Here is a 13,305-nt window from a genome sequence, read left to right as displayed (position 1 = left end):
AGAAACAACATGGATGTTTCTCTTGTAGTTAACCCTGTTAATGTTGGACAGGAAGTTGTCTAAATGTCTAATCTCTCATTGAATCAATAGTAACACATTTTAGAGAGAAGAAAGGGTAAGAGAGTGCAGGGAAAGAGTTATGGGAGAATGCCATTTCCAGATTCCTATGACGTGCCCAGAAGACTTTATTAATTTATACTGCATTGAAAACTGGCACCCTAAACAATATAGTCTAAAGAATAAGGTATTTCTTGCACCAGTTTAGACTCCAATTTCATCCATTTAAATGTTTCCATCAAAATCAAGTGGCTATTGGCTTGCTCATTTGCAAAAAATAAAAAATAAATAAATAAATAAATAAATAAAAAGCAGGGCGAGGCCTGGCATGGTGGCTCATGCCTGTGATCCCAACACTTTGGGATTGGGAGGCTGAGGTGGGTGGGTCACCTGAGGTCAGGAGTTTGAGACCAGCCTGACCAACATGGAGAAACCCCCTCTCTACTAAAAATACAAAAATTAGCTGGGCATGGTGGCGGGCACATGTAATCCCAGCTACCTGGGAGGCTGAGGCAGGAGAATCGCTTGAACCCAGGAGGCAGAGGTTGCAGTGAACCGAATCCCGCCATTGCACTCCAACCTGGGCAACAAGAGCAAAACTCTGTCTCAAAAAACAAAAACAGGAAAAACAGCAGGGTGAATTTTAAAAAAACTACACCCTACCTAGTGGTAAAGTTTAGGATATTAACACTGTCATTCTTATACTGTGGTCCCAGACCAGCAGCATCATCTGGGAATTTGCTAGAAATGCAAATTCTCAAGCCCTATACCAGACCTCCCAAATCAGAAATTCTGATAACAAGCGTTCTAGGTATTTCTGATGCACATAGAAGTTAGAGAACGGCTGGGCGTGGTGGCTCACGCCTGTAATCCCAGCACTTTGGGAGTCTGAGGCGGGTGGATCACGAGGTCAGGAGATTAAAACCATCCTGGTTAACACGGTGAAACCCTGTCTATACTAAAAAATGCAAAAAAAATAGCAGGGCGTGGTGGTGGGCACCTGTAGTCCCAGCTACTCCGGAGGCTGGGGCAGGAGAATAGGGTGAACCTGGGAGGCAGAGCTTGCAGTGAGTTGAGATGGGGCCATTGCACTCCAGCCTAGGCAACAGAGCGAGACACACATTTCAGGAGAACAGGTTCTTGTTAGGGGCTAATTTTCCTAAATTTGAACCAAGTAATTTCAAGTAGTCAAGAAGAAGTAAATCCATCAAACTATTGTTACTATTTTTTTATTACTTAAAATAGTTAACTAGTTTCATTATATCAAATGATTTCAAAATAATGATGAAGATAAAATTAATAAGAAAAAATTATTTTTGTAACCAGAAGATAAATACCTTGGGAATCCTGAAGGTGGATCTATATCAGAACTTCTCTACATTGACAGTACTGATAATACGGACAGGAACATTCTTTGTTGTGGAGGCTGATCCTGAGCACTACAGGATGTTAACACCATCCTTGGTGTTTACCCACTAGATGCCAGAAGTATTCTCTTCCTACTGTTGTGAAAACTTGAATTTTTCTAACTGTCTCCTGGACGTCAAATTGCCCCAATGTTGAGAACGACTTATCTAGTTGATTATTTAGAAAGACTTTATTTGTTAGTTAACTTTAAAAGAGACAACATCTATTGGGCAACTACTGTTAGCAAAGCACTGTGCATTGCATTAAAGATACATATTCCATATTGGTATAGAAATTTTAGTACATCAGAGCCAGGCGTAGTGGCTCACTCCTGTAATCTCAGCATTTTGGGAGGCCAAGGCAGGAGGATCACGAGGTCGGGAATTCGAGACCAGCCTGGCCAGCATGGTGAAATCCCGTCTCTACTGAAAAAAAAAAAAAAAAATTAGCTGGGCATGGTGGCGAGTGCCTGTATTCCCAGCTACTTGGGAGGCTGAGGCAGGAGAATTGCTTGAACCTGGGAGGCGGAGAAGGTTGCAGTGAGCCGAAATCGTGCCGTTGTACTCCAGCCTGGATGACAGAGTGAGACTCCATCTCAAAAAAAAAGAAAAAGAAAAAAGAAATTTTAGTATATCAGAATGAGTTCTAAGCCTGAGAGCAAGTTGTACTGGGGCCTTACTCAGCTATATTCCTCAAATGTTCCTGAGGGAATCAGTTTGTTCTAGTCCATGAAATTACAGCTAATCATTTTATTTAAGTTGACTTGTGTCAAATTTGAACCTAAGAAAGAGAGATAATGAGGCACTGGGGTGTCTTGGAAAAAGCAGTGGTTAGCACTTAGGTGACATGGCTTATCATTTTATCTCTATTACTAATTTGTTGCACAGTCTTAGGAAATTCACAAAATCTTTTGGATCTAATTTTTTATTCTTCTTTGAGATGGAGTCTTGCCCTGTCGGCCAGGCTGGAGTACAATGGCACCATATCTGCTCACTGCAACCTCCGCCTCCCAGGTTCAAGTGATTCTCCTGCCTCAACCTCCCAAGTAGCTGGGATTATAGGCACACGCCACCATGCCCGGCTAATTTTGTGTTTCTTTAGTAGACACTGGCTTTCACTATGTTGGCCAGGCTGGTCTCGGACTCCTGACCTCGTGATCCGCCCGCCTACACCTCCCAAAGTGTTGGTGTTACAGGCGTGAGCCACTGCGCCCGGCCTGGATCTAATTTTTGAATATGTAAACTGCCCCTGATGGGCTGTATGATTTCTATGATGACCTTTGCTTTTATATTTTATCAGTAACAAATCTCAGTCATACTCAAATATAATTGCTATTTAGCTAATAATTATTAAGAACCACACAAAGCACATATATTATGTCTTTAATCTTCCTATCAATTCCAAGTGGAGCTATCATTGTCATTTTCAAAAATTTCAAGATAGAGATATTGAGACCCAGTCATGTTGCATCTGTAACTTCCCAAGTCCATACAGCAGTGTTTAGGCATCCTAGGAAGGGCCAGGGCTCTTCCCACTACTCATGTCAGTCTTTTTGTATCAAAGCTGATCCCTGGGAGGATGCAAAATGATTATCCTAAAATGATACGAGAGGAGAAAAAACATCAGCACAAGCTACCGCAAAATAATACGAGATTTTATTGTTAGTAGAATTAATCCAAACAAAGACAACAGAACACAGGTGTGGTATGGGGCAATTGCTAGTTTTCACTCCTCAAAGTGTTTATGGAGCACTTTTAATTTGTCAAGCATTATGCTAGTGCTCTAAGACATGGAAGTTTCTAGATCTTGACCGCCCTCAAGGAGTTCAGGAGTCTGCACAGTGCACGCCTCCTGGAAGAGAACTCTGGCTGGTTTTCCATTAAGCACCAGTGAGAACACAGTCAGTGGCCTGCTGGACAGGCCCTGGTTTTGTTTTTGTTTTTGTTTTTTGTTATTTATTTATTTATTTATTTTGCACTCCTAAGGACCCTGATAGAAAATGAAATTGCAGCAAGTGAAGATCATCAGGAAGACCTCCGCATTAGGCTCATTTGCATTCCTTAACTCCTTTCAAATAAAAATAAAGAATAAAAATTCTAAAGTTTTCTAATAGACTTTTACTCACGCCCTATCGTCGTTGCTTCCAGAGGTAGAACTTAGTCATATGGGCTTGTAACACTCGAATAGTGGCCCAGGCATCCTTGCTGGGTTTGATGAGGAGGCCGAGCTTCCGACTTTCAACTACCTGAGGTATAGCTCATGAGAACTTGAGAACAGGTTGTCTAGCGGGTTCTAACTCAGCTACTTTTCACAAATGTTGCTGAGAGAACCAGTTTATCCCGATCCATGGCGTCATAGCTAATTATTTTATTCATATTTATTCATGTAAAACTTGACCCTAGGAAGGATAGAAGTGAAGACAAGTAGAATCCTTGGTTAAGAGTTCTTTTACTTTTTTTTTTTTTTTGGGGGGGGATGGAGTCTCGCTCTGTCTCCCAGGCTGGAGTGCAGTGGCGCAATCTCGGCTCACTGCAAGCTCCGCCTCCCGGGTTCACACCATTCTCCTGCCTCAGCCTCCTGAGTAGCTGGGACTACAGGCGCCCGCCACCAATCCTGGCTAATTTTTGTATTTTTAGTAGAGACGGGGTTTCACTGTGTTAGCCAGGATGGTCTCGATCTCCTGACCTCGTGATCCGCCCGCCTTGGCCTCCCAAAGTGCTGGGATGACAGGCGTGAGCCACCGCGCCTGGCCTAGAGTTCTTTTACTTTTAACATCACTCACCCGTTGATGTGAGACATAATTGTTAGACTTGGTATTATATGAAAATTAAAAAGAAAATGGAGGTGAAATGACTTTTTTGGGTCCAATTTATTACAGTAAATTAAGTGAATCAAAGCCAATATGCCATTTACCTGTAAGTCATTCTTTCGATATCACATCATTTTCGTCTTTCATAAAAGCCATGACTTATTTAAAATGCCCCAGATTACCCTTGACAACGACTTAGTCAAAAATCAGCAGGCTTTAAGGGTCCCATTTCTGCTGTTATTACTTTAACGAGAAGGACCCTGAAGAAAGAAAATAAAAGATACGAATGAGTTACATTGGTTATGTTTTCTTTTTCTGAACTTGAGAAAAAGCTGATTTGTCAGTGGATGTGTGCAAAAATTCTGTTGTGAAACCTTACTCCTGGCAGAGTGCTGGAATGGGCTCTCGGCGTTATTAGTATTCTCCATGACGGTTTGTTGTCTTCTGGGGCAATTATCTTGCTTTAATTTAGGTCACTAATGATATTATGAGATAGTTTGATGATGGTGTAATTTCTTTTGATGTTGTGTTTGTTGCTCTTGCTTATATCAACTCATTGTGATTCCATAAAAGACTGAATTCTATACCCACTGAGGGAGGGTAGGGAGGGAAGCAGGAGGGGTTGAGAGGAGGAGGGAGGGAGCTGGGGATGCAGCGAATGGCAAGGCCGGGTGCTGGGATCTGGCAGCCGTGCTTCCACGGTGAGGGTTTGCCCCGTCCTGTTCCGCTTCTCTCCCAGTGTGGGGACTGAAGGCTGGGAGATCACACCACACGGCTCAGTGTCCTGTCAGGTTTGAAATTATTTCTGACAGGCTACCAAAACAATTGGTCCCTCACTCCAGCAGCTTTTACACTAGTTGAAGTCTAATTTATAAGATAGATCATCCGCTTCAGTTATCTCATCTCAGCTCCTCCTAAGCTACCTTATGCAGAGACCTCATTTGAGAAATACAAAGCCGGCCCAAGGCCCACCCCTTCAGAGCCCCCCACAAATGACCCCCTTGAAAAGACAGCCTGGAGGCCTCTATTGACTATTGCTTAATGTAAATACTCTTCTTAGCACTCAGCTTTATTTTTTTTATTGCATGTGAAACCGTGGTATTTATATGAAATGCATGCTTGCTGGTGTTGTTTTAATAGAAACTAGCTCTGGAATGTGTCCACTCGGTCTACTCTCACCCTTGTTAATACTGAAGGAGGGCTGATTTTGTGTCAGAGAGATTGTTCTCGCTGTGGTGCAATCTGGGTCTCCTGCCAGGAGAGCTATTAGTAGAATGGTTTTGGAAATGAAATTCAGAATTCCCAGTGGGTTTTCTGGTTGGAGGGGAACCATATATTTTGAGAATATCTATAAGGTAAATGAAATATTTAAAACTTCAGAAATATTACTACATAGAGAGTACATTTTAGCTAAAAATAGTATTTAGAAAATTATTTGGTTAGGAAAGAGATCATGTCCTTTGCAGAAACATAAATGGAGCTGGAAACCGTTATCCTCAGCAAACAAACACAGGAACAGAAAACCAAACACCGCGCGTTCTCACTTACAAGCGGGAGCTGAATGATGAGAACACATGGACACATAGTGGAGAACAACGCACACTGGGGTCTGGTTGGGGGGTAGGGGAAGGGAGAGCATTAGGAAGAATAGCTAATGGATGCTGGGCTTAATACGTAGGTGATAGGTTGATCTGCTCAGCAAACGACCATGGTACATGATTGCCTATGTAACAAACCTGCACGTCCTGCACATGTACCCTGGAACTTAAAATAAAGGTTGAAGAGAGAAATAAAAAAGAAAATACTTGTATTATTTAGAGATGCTATTATTCAGAAACGGCACTCGGCAAATATTAGTCTATCTAACAACATTGAAAAGGTAAAAGCCGAGCTGTTTACTTATACAGTCCATCCAAGGACACTGTCAATTTCATACCCTACAACCCAACCCAAAATTGCTTAAAAGCTGTAAACAATGCAGTTCTGGGAGTATTCCAGCTAATGCACGTTTTCCAGCTTCTCTCGGACCACAGCGGTATACTACTACTCACGGGTGGTTTAAGCTCGTAGTCTAAAAACTGGCCAAGAAAGCCAGTTTCTCCACAATGATGCGGAAGCCATCAGCCCCAGTGGCCACTGTTCTTGGAACCATAACAGGCCCTGAGAACTCATGTTTCTACTTCCCAAGATTAATCTGCCCACCTGCTGGGCCAAGTACACATTTAGGTATCTAGAAAAGTGGAGTGTTGTTATTTCTTTTACTGATCTGTGGCCCAACATTGAGGTTATAAAAAACAGCTGTCACTTTTGTGGATTCAGTTATACAGCTCTAGTTATTTAGTATTTATTTACTCCCTAGCTCTTAAAGGTGATGGGAGTAAAGTTCTCAATGCTCATTATTGGTGAAGTAAATATTTTCCAAACTAGAAGTGTTAGTTTTTTATTTTAAAATTCTTCTCAGCATACATTTTTTGATAAAGGCTTGGTTTTAGATAAAAAAAATAAAATTTTAAAAAATTAAAATAAAAATAAAAGAATTAGGATTATTGCCTAATATATGAACATATAAACAACATACATAGTGAATGCAATATTTTTAAATCTAGAAAATAAACATGAAAGCTGGAAACCAAGGAAGGGGCGGCAACTTACAAGTGTCAGATATTCTGCTGGGCACTGAGGTTAAGTCTCTCATGAAATTTAATATTCTATAGGTGCGGTCAGGTCAGATAAATTAGAGCTTGCTAATGAAAATGTGAAATAAATTGCAGAAGCATCACACACTTTTGAAAACTATTTACATTTAGCTAAATCACTGAATAGACCAACATGATCTATTGACTATGCAATGAGTTAACAGGCCTGGGTAACCATATGTTATTTGATTTTGGGAAATAGCACAGCAAAGTCACTTAAGATAATCTGCCTATGGTTCAATGGAGAGAGCATTCTAACAATTTCTTTATTTTTCACCTGGAAAAACTTCTCTCATTCAATTGCTTTTTTTATGACTACTCTAGATATCTAAACATTGCACTTGACCCACAGGCGAAATTTTATAATTCTTTTATTTAAAAATCTTCTTAGGGCTGGTGGGGTTTTGTTATTATTTTAGGCACTATCAAAAATATGGATAAAAGAGAAATCTCAAATTCTCTTTCCCTGGAACTTGTGAAGAAATGGAGATAATGCGAAAGATTGAAACAAACAAACAAGAAAAAGATGAATACATCTTAATCTCTTGTGATTTGAGAAGGAGGCAAGATAACATGTTGAAAGCCCCACTAATCTGAGTTAAAGAAAGTTTGCTACTCATGAGGGCATTTTATGAATATCACTGTGATTTTTCAACAGGCCATTTCACCTCTCTGAACATCAACTGCTAGCTTAGAAGATGAATGAACTGGACTAACGAATATCTAAAGTCACTTTGATTTCTAAAGTGTTATGATTCTTTTAAAATCAGTCGCAAAGTGAGATTGGACTAAAAATATTACCTCACCACCCTTACTCATGGTGTCAATTCCCTAAGCCTTCCTATCTTTTAGAAAAGTTTTCTGTTTGCTTAATAATTTATTTCAGTACTAATTGTAATACTAACAGCTTCATGTCAACAGGCGAGCCAAGCTAGAAAAAAACAAAACAAAAAACAAGAGGTAGACACAGAAGTACTCTAAACCAGCTTGGTTTTATGTAGTCTTGTTTAAAGAAAACTTCCAAATTCCAGCTGTGTACTGTTTAAATGTCTCCTTAAATGAAACTGACAGAGGGAGAATAGGATCCAATTAGCAAGAGTTTCCTTTCCTTGCATCTGATAAGTTAACATCTGTGCCTTCTGATAAAGCCACTCTATTTTTTTTTTTAGTGGCATTTGCACTATTCATTAGTTCCCTTTTAGTACAAATAGCTGACTCCAAAAAATGCCCTGGGGCTACAAGGAATTGTTAGACAGGTGGTAGAGAGGCATCACCTGAGAACAGAACCTCTCCAGCTATACATTTGAGTTTCCACATTAACAATATACATTCAAATGGGAAAGAAAACTTTATTAGTCACATTGAGTATTTTAATATTTCCAGTGATTCACTTAATATAATGTAATAAGGTTATGATGATATCAATAATGATGGCAAGATTAATTACTAATTCGCAATTATCTGCTGCTTCCCTTTAAGGTACACAAAGTATTTAAGAAAATGCTGTTGCTGTTGTTGTTGCTGTTGTTGTTTCCTTGTGATTGTGTGTCCCTGTTCAGACGGGAATTTTTTTTTCTCTTACCCTCATTCCCAAATATCAGGCCCTCAGGTTATATTTTTGTTTGCAGAATTCTCAGCCCTCCTCCAATTTTTCTGCCAATCTCCCCCCAGCTCTATCATGTCAGACAATGTCCTCTGGAGCCTCCATCTGTCAGCAAGCACCTCTATCCTTCTGCTTCTGCACGTAATACTCCCTCCTCTTCTGTCTTAAAGGAATTCAGAAGACACCAACCAGTTCCCTTGTAGTCATCCCTTTCACTGAGCGGTTTCTGGTTCTCACAAGCCCAACACCTACTGACCATATGGACAATATGTAATGTTGGCTAAATCCTTGTGTAACAACCTCTTCTCTTAAAGGCTTCTGCACTGCAGTGATTTCACCAGAATCAGTCCATCTTTTTCCTCTATCTCTCCACAGCCTCTTTGAGAAACACACGCCTCTTCTCATTCTGACAAGACTTTTAAGAGCTTTGGTCCAGAACTTAGTGTTTGAGGTAGTTCCCTCCTTCATACCTTAAAGATTCTGAAATAATAGCCTTAATAATCTGCCATTACCTAAGAGGAGATCCACTGTTTTTAATCAGAAGAAAACTTTTTATAGCAGGAACTCTGCAAGAGTCTGCAAAGATGGGTTCCAATCATGGGAAGGGTCTTTAGCAGTCACCTACCAGTGCACTGTGACGTAGGACCCTTTTCCTGTCATTGCTGAACAGATAGTGATGGCCCAATATCTTCCACCCAGAGAGCACAAAAAATAACAAAAGAGAGCTAAAAATTTATTTTTTAATTATGATGAGCTGACTTACTTATCCATATGGAGTCCAGACCACTGTGACACCAACCACTGTGGCAGGTAGGAAATTCATTATATATTATTTGCAGCACTTCTTCATTTGCAGTGAAAGCTTTCACTTAAGTTAGCACTTATTTATTGGTCAGACAAAATATGTGGCATGATTGCTCTACCATTTGATTGCAAGCAGAGAGACGGTATAGAGTCAGATGTGGGGTGGGCATACTGAATGTTGTATCAAGCAAATAAGAGCTGCAATAGAAATTTCCATTCTTAAAATTTGAACAACACTGGGGACTCCCAGTGTGAAGAAATGTCAGCAGTTCCCCTCCACCCAAAATAAACCCCAAACTGGATAAAATTGTCAAAAACTACCACTTCACAGCTCTGTGAAATGCCATAGGTAAACAACAAATACAGAAGCCTCTATCCATGAAAAATTCTTGGGCTCCAGGTAAAAACAGTGCAGTCTGTTGCATTCTCGCCTGGGGATGTCCCATTCTTCTTCTGCCCCAAGTCAGTTGAGATGGTAGTGCTACTAGGACAGGGATGGTTGTAAAAATGAGCAACTTTGTTGCTGGAGGGGTTTAATTTGATTTGGCAAAACCTTATACCCAGTGGCATTGTCAATGAAAGCAGCAAATTCAAAAGAAAATAAAAAGGGAAAATATGAAGGTGGGGTCCTGGTTGGGTAAGAAGTTGAATGGTGGACTAGTCAGAAATTTAACCAGGGGGTCCTGGAAATGAGAGGGCAATAAAGGAGCTAAGTAAGCTTTCTACACATGCCTGGCTGACTCAGAGTCTGTTGGGACAGTTCCAGGATGTCCCAGCAGAAGTAAACACTTGCACAAATGTGAAATCTGCATGACATTTAAATGCAGGCCCCAAACCATACTCAGACCTGTCAGGACGGGACAGAGTTTTACTGGCATAAGGTATTTAAGCAAAGCCTCTGGCCAAATGATTGGCTAACTATGAAGCCATGCAGGTGCACGTGTGATCTTTAGGATGCCAGGATAATAAATAAAAACAAGAATAAGAATAAAAAGAACTTGAACAGAGACACAGTGGGCCCACACCGTGAAGGGAGAGTAAACACAATAGTCTACACAAATTACTAAAAAGGAAAACAAGATGGAAAAAATAACAACTCTCAAAATCCAGAATTGCTACAATAAATTGTCTAAAATTGCTGTGTTTTTAGTAAAAAAAAAAAAAAAAAAGGATATACTAACAATAGGGAAGTGTAACATATATACGGAAAAAAGCAGTTAGTAAAAAGTGTGAATGGGCAAAGATGTTGGCTTTAATAAAGTCTTCAAAGCAGCTATTATATATGCATGTTAAATAATTAAAGAAAAATATGATGATGAATCAACAAATAGGAATCACAACAGTATTAACTCTAAAACAAGTTTTAGAAATAGAAACTAAGTAGAAAGTTTTAAAAAGTGAAACTCTAAAACCAAATGGAAATTTTTAAGTTGAAAAGTACAGTAACTAACATGAATAATTTATTACATGGACTCAACAAGCAGACTTAAGATGACATAAGCAAGAATCTACGAACTTGAAAATAGAACACTAGAAATTATTCATTAAAGAAAAATGAAAAATCAGAGACTTGTAGGACAACTAAAAGCCTGTCAACATGTAGGTGTAATGGGAGTCCTGGAAAAAAAGGTGAGAGGAAAGGGGCAGAAAAAATGTTTAAAGAATAAATTCTTATAATTTTCCAAATTGGATGACAAATATTACTACAGGGAAGCTCAATGAATCCAAGTAGGATAAATACAAAGATATCCACACTTACCACATTATGGTTAAACTGTTGAAAGTCAAGGGCAAAGAGAAAATCTTAAAAGCAGCAAAAGAGAATGGACTCACTGTGTACAGCAATATAATTAAAAGTTGCCTTTTTGTCAAGAACGATAGAGATCTGAAGGTAGTGGAGTGGCAAAATTAAACTTCTTTAAAAAGAAAAAGCAAAAACAAACTTGTCCACCAAGAATTCAACAAAACTATCTTTCAAAAAGAAAAAATAAAGGCATTATCTTGCCTGAGAAAATTGATTGCTGGCAGAATTGCTTTGCAAGAGATGTAAAAGAGAGTTCTACAGCCCGAAAAAGAATCACGCTAAATGGTAATTCAAATCTAGAGGAAGAAATGAAGAACACTGAAAATGAAAAATATGTGAGAAAGTATAAAAGAATACATAGCTATCTTTTTAAAAAGAATTTTTAAAATTTCTTCAATAGTCATGGGCAAATATTATTATGACATTATATTTATGGCTTTATAACATATACATGTAATATACATGACAATTAGAATTAAAAAATGGGAGGAAAAGGAGCTACACTGGAACAAAGCTGCTCTATTTTTCTGGAACTAAGCCGGTGCTAACCTGAGACAGACTATGACAAAGTAAGAGGCATGCTGTAATGCCTAGGTCAACTACTAGATTAACAGACATACAGTAATGAGACATTTTAAAATTGTGAAAAGTTAAGAGTCATATAATACTCTCTAGAGCAAAAATATGCATCTTTTACATAAAAGAAGGCAATAAAGGAGGAACAAAAGTTAGGCATATAAAAATCAAATGGAAATGAGCAGTCATAATCCAACCATGACAATAAGCACACTAAATGTGAATGAACAAATCACTGTAATTAAAAAAACACAGATTGTAAGACTGGATTTAAAAAATCAGGATCCAACTGTCTCCTAGAGAAACACAATAGAATCATGGGCATGAATAGGTAGGATGTAAAAGCGTAGACAAATATATACCAAGCAAATAGTAGGCATAAGAGAGCAGAAGTATCTATATTAATATCAGAAAAAATAGTCACTGAAACAAAAATATTACTAGAGAAAAAGTGAGACATTTCATAGTGATAAGAGGGTCAATTCAACTGGAACACATAATAATGGTAAATGTATACTCAAAAGGAAAACATCTAAAATAAATGAAGCAAAAGCTCACTAAAACCAAAGGTAAGAAAGACAATTCAACAATTAGAATCAGAGTTTCAGTATTTCGCTCTTAATATATATTAGAACTAGACAGAAAATAGTACACTCGAACAACACCTTGACTTAACTGTAGATTGATTTAACTCAGCAACAGCAAAATACACTTTCTTTTTATAACACACATAGAAGTCTCTAAAGTAGACCAACTATAAATTTAAAACAACTCTTTTTTTTCTTTTTTTTATTATTATACTTTAAGTTTTAAGGTACATGTGCACAACGTGCAGGTTTTTTACATATGTATACATGTGCCATGTTGGTGTGCTGCACCCATTAACTCGTCATTTAACATTAGGTATATCTCCTAATGCTATCCCTCCCCCCTCCCCCCACCCCACAGCAGGCCCTGGTGTGTGATGTTCCCCTTCCTGTGTCCATGTGTTCTCATTGTTCAATTCCCACCTATGAGTGAGAACATGCGGTGTTTGGTTTTTTGTCCTTGCGATAGTTTGCTGAGAATGATGGTTTCCAGCTTCATCCATGTCCCTACAAAGGACATGAACTCATCCTTTTTTATGGCTGCATACTATTCTATGGTGTATATGTGCCACATTTTCTTAATCCTGTCTATCATTGTTGGACATTTGAGTTGATTCCAAGTCTTTGCTATTGTGAATAGTGCTGCAATAAACATACATGTGCATGTGTCTTTATAGCAGCATGATTTATAATCCTTTGGGTATATACACAGTAATGGGATGGCTGGGTCAAATGGTATTTCTAGTTCTAGACCCCTAAAGAATCGCCACACTGTCTTCCACAATGGTTGAACTAGTTTACGGTCCCACCAACAGTGTAAAAGTGTTCCTATTTCTCCACATCCTCTCCAGCACCTGTTGTTTCCTGACTTTTTAATGATCGCCATTCTAACTGGTGGGAGATGGTATCTCACTGTGGTTTTGATTTGCATTTCTCTGATGGCCAGTGATGATGAGGACTTT

General features: G+C 38.9%; 1 long non-coding RNA gene across 1 annotated transcript; it reads right to left on the bottom strand.

Moving 5' to 3' along the window:
- Window positions 1-2,830: 2,830 nt before the first annotated feature.
- On the bottom strand, window positions 2,831-4,719 carry LOC107975250 (uncharacterized). Its single transcript, XR_001718660.4, has 4 exons — window positions 4,653-4,719; window positions 4,378-4,533; window positions 3,590-3,862; window positions 2,831-3,058 (listed from the first exon to the last, which is right to left on the bottom strand). It is a non-coding gene; the product is annotated as an uncharacterized LOC107975250 (long non-coding RNA).
- Window positions 4,720-13,305: the final 8,586 nt, after the last annotated feature.

The sequence above is a fragment of the Pan troglodytes genome, chromosome 5 (genome assembly GCF_028858775.2).
Source record: "Pan troglodytes isolate AG18354 chromosome 5, NHGRI_mPanTro3-v2.0_pri, whole genome shotgun sequence".
NCBI classification, from domain to species: domain Eukaryota; kingdom Metazoa; phylum Chordata; class Mammalia; order Primates; family Hominidae; genus Pan; species Pan troglodytes.
This window is presented reverse-complemented; position numbering and strand designations above follow the sequence as displayed.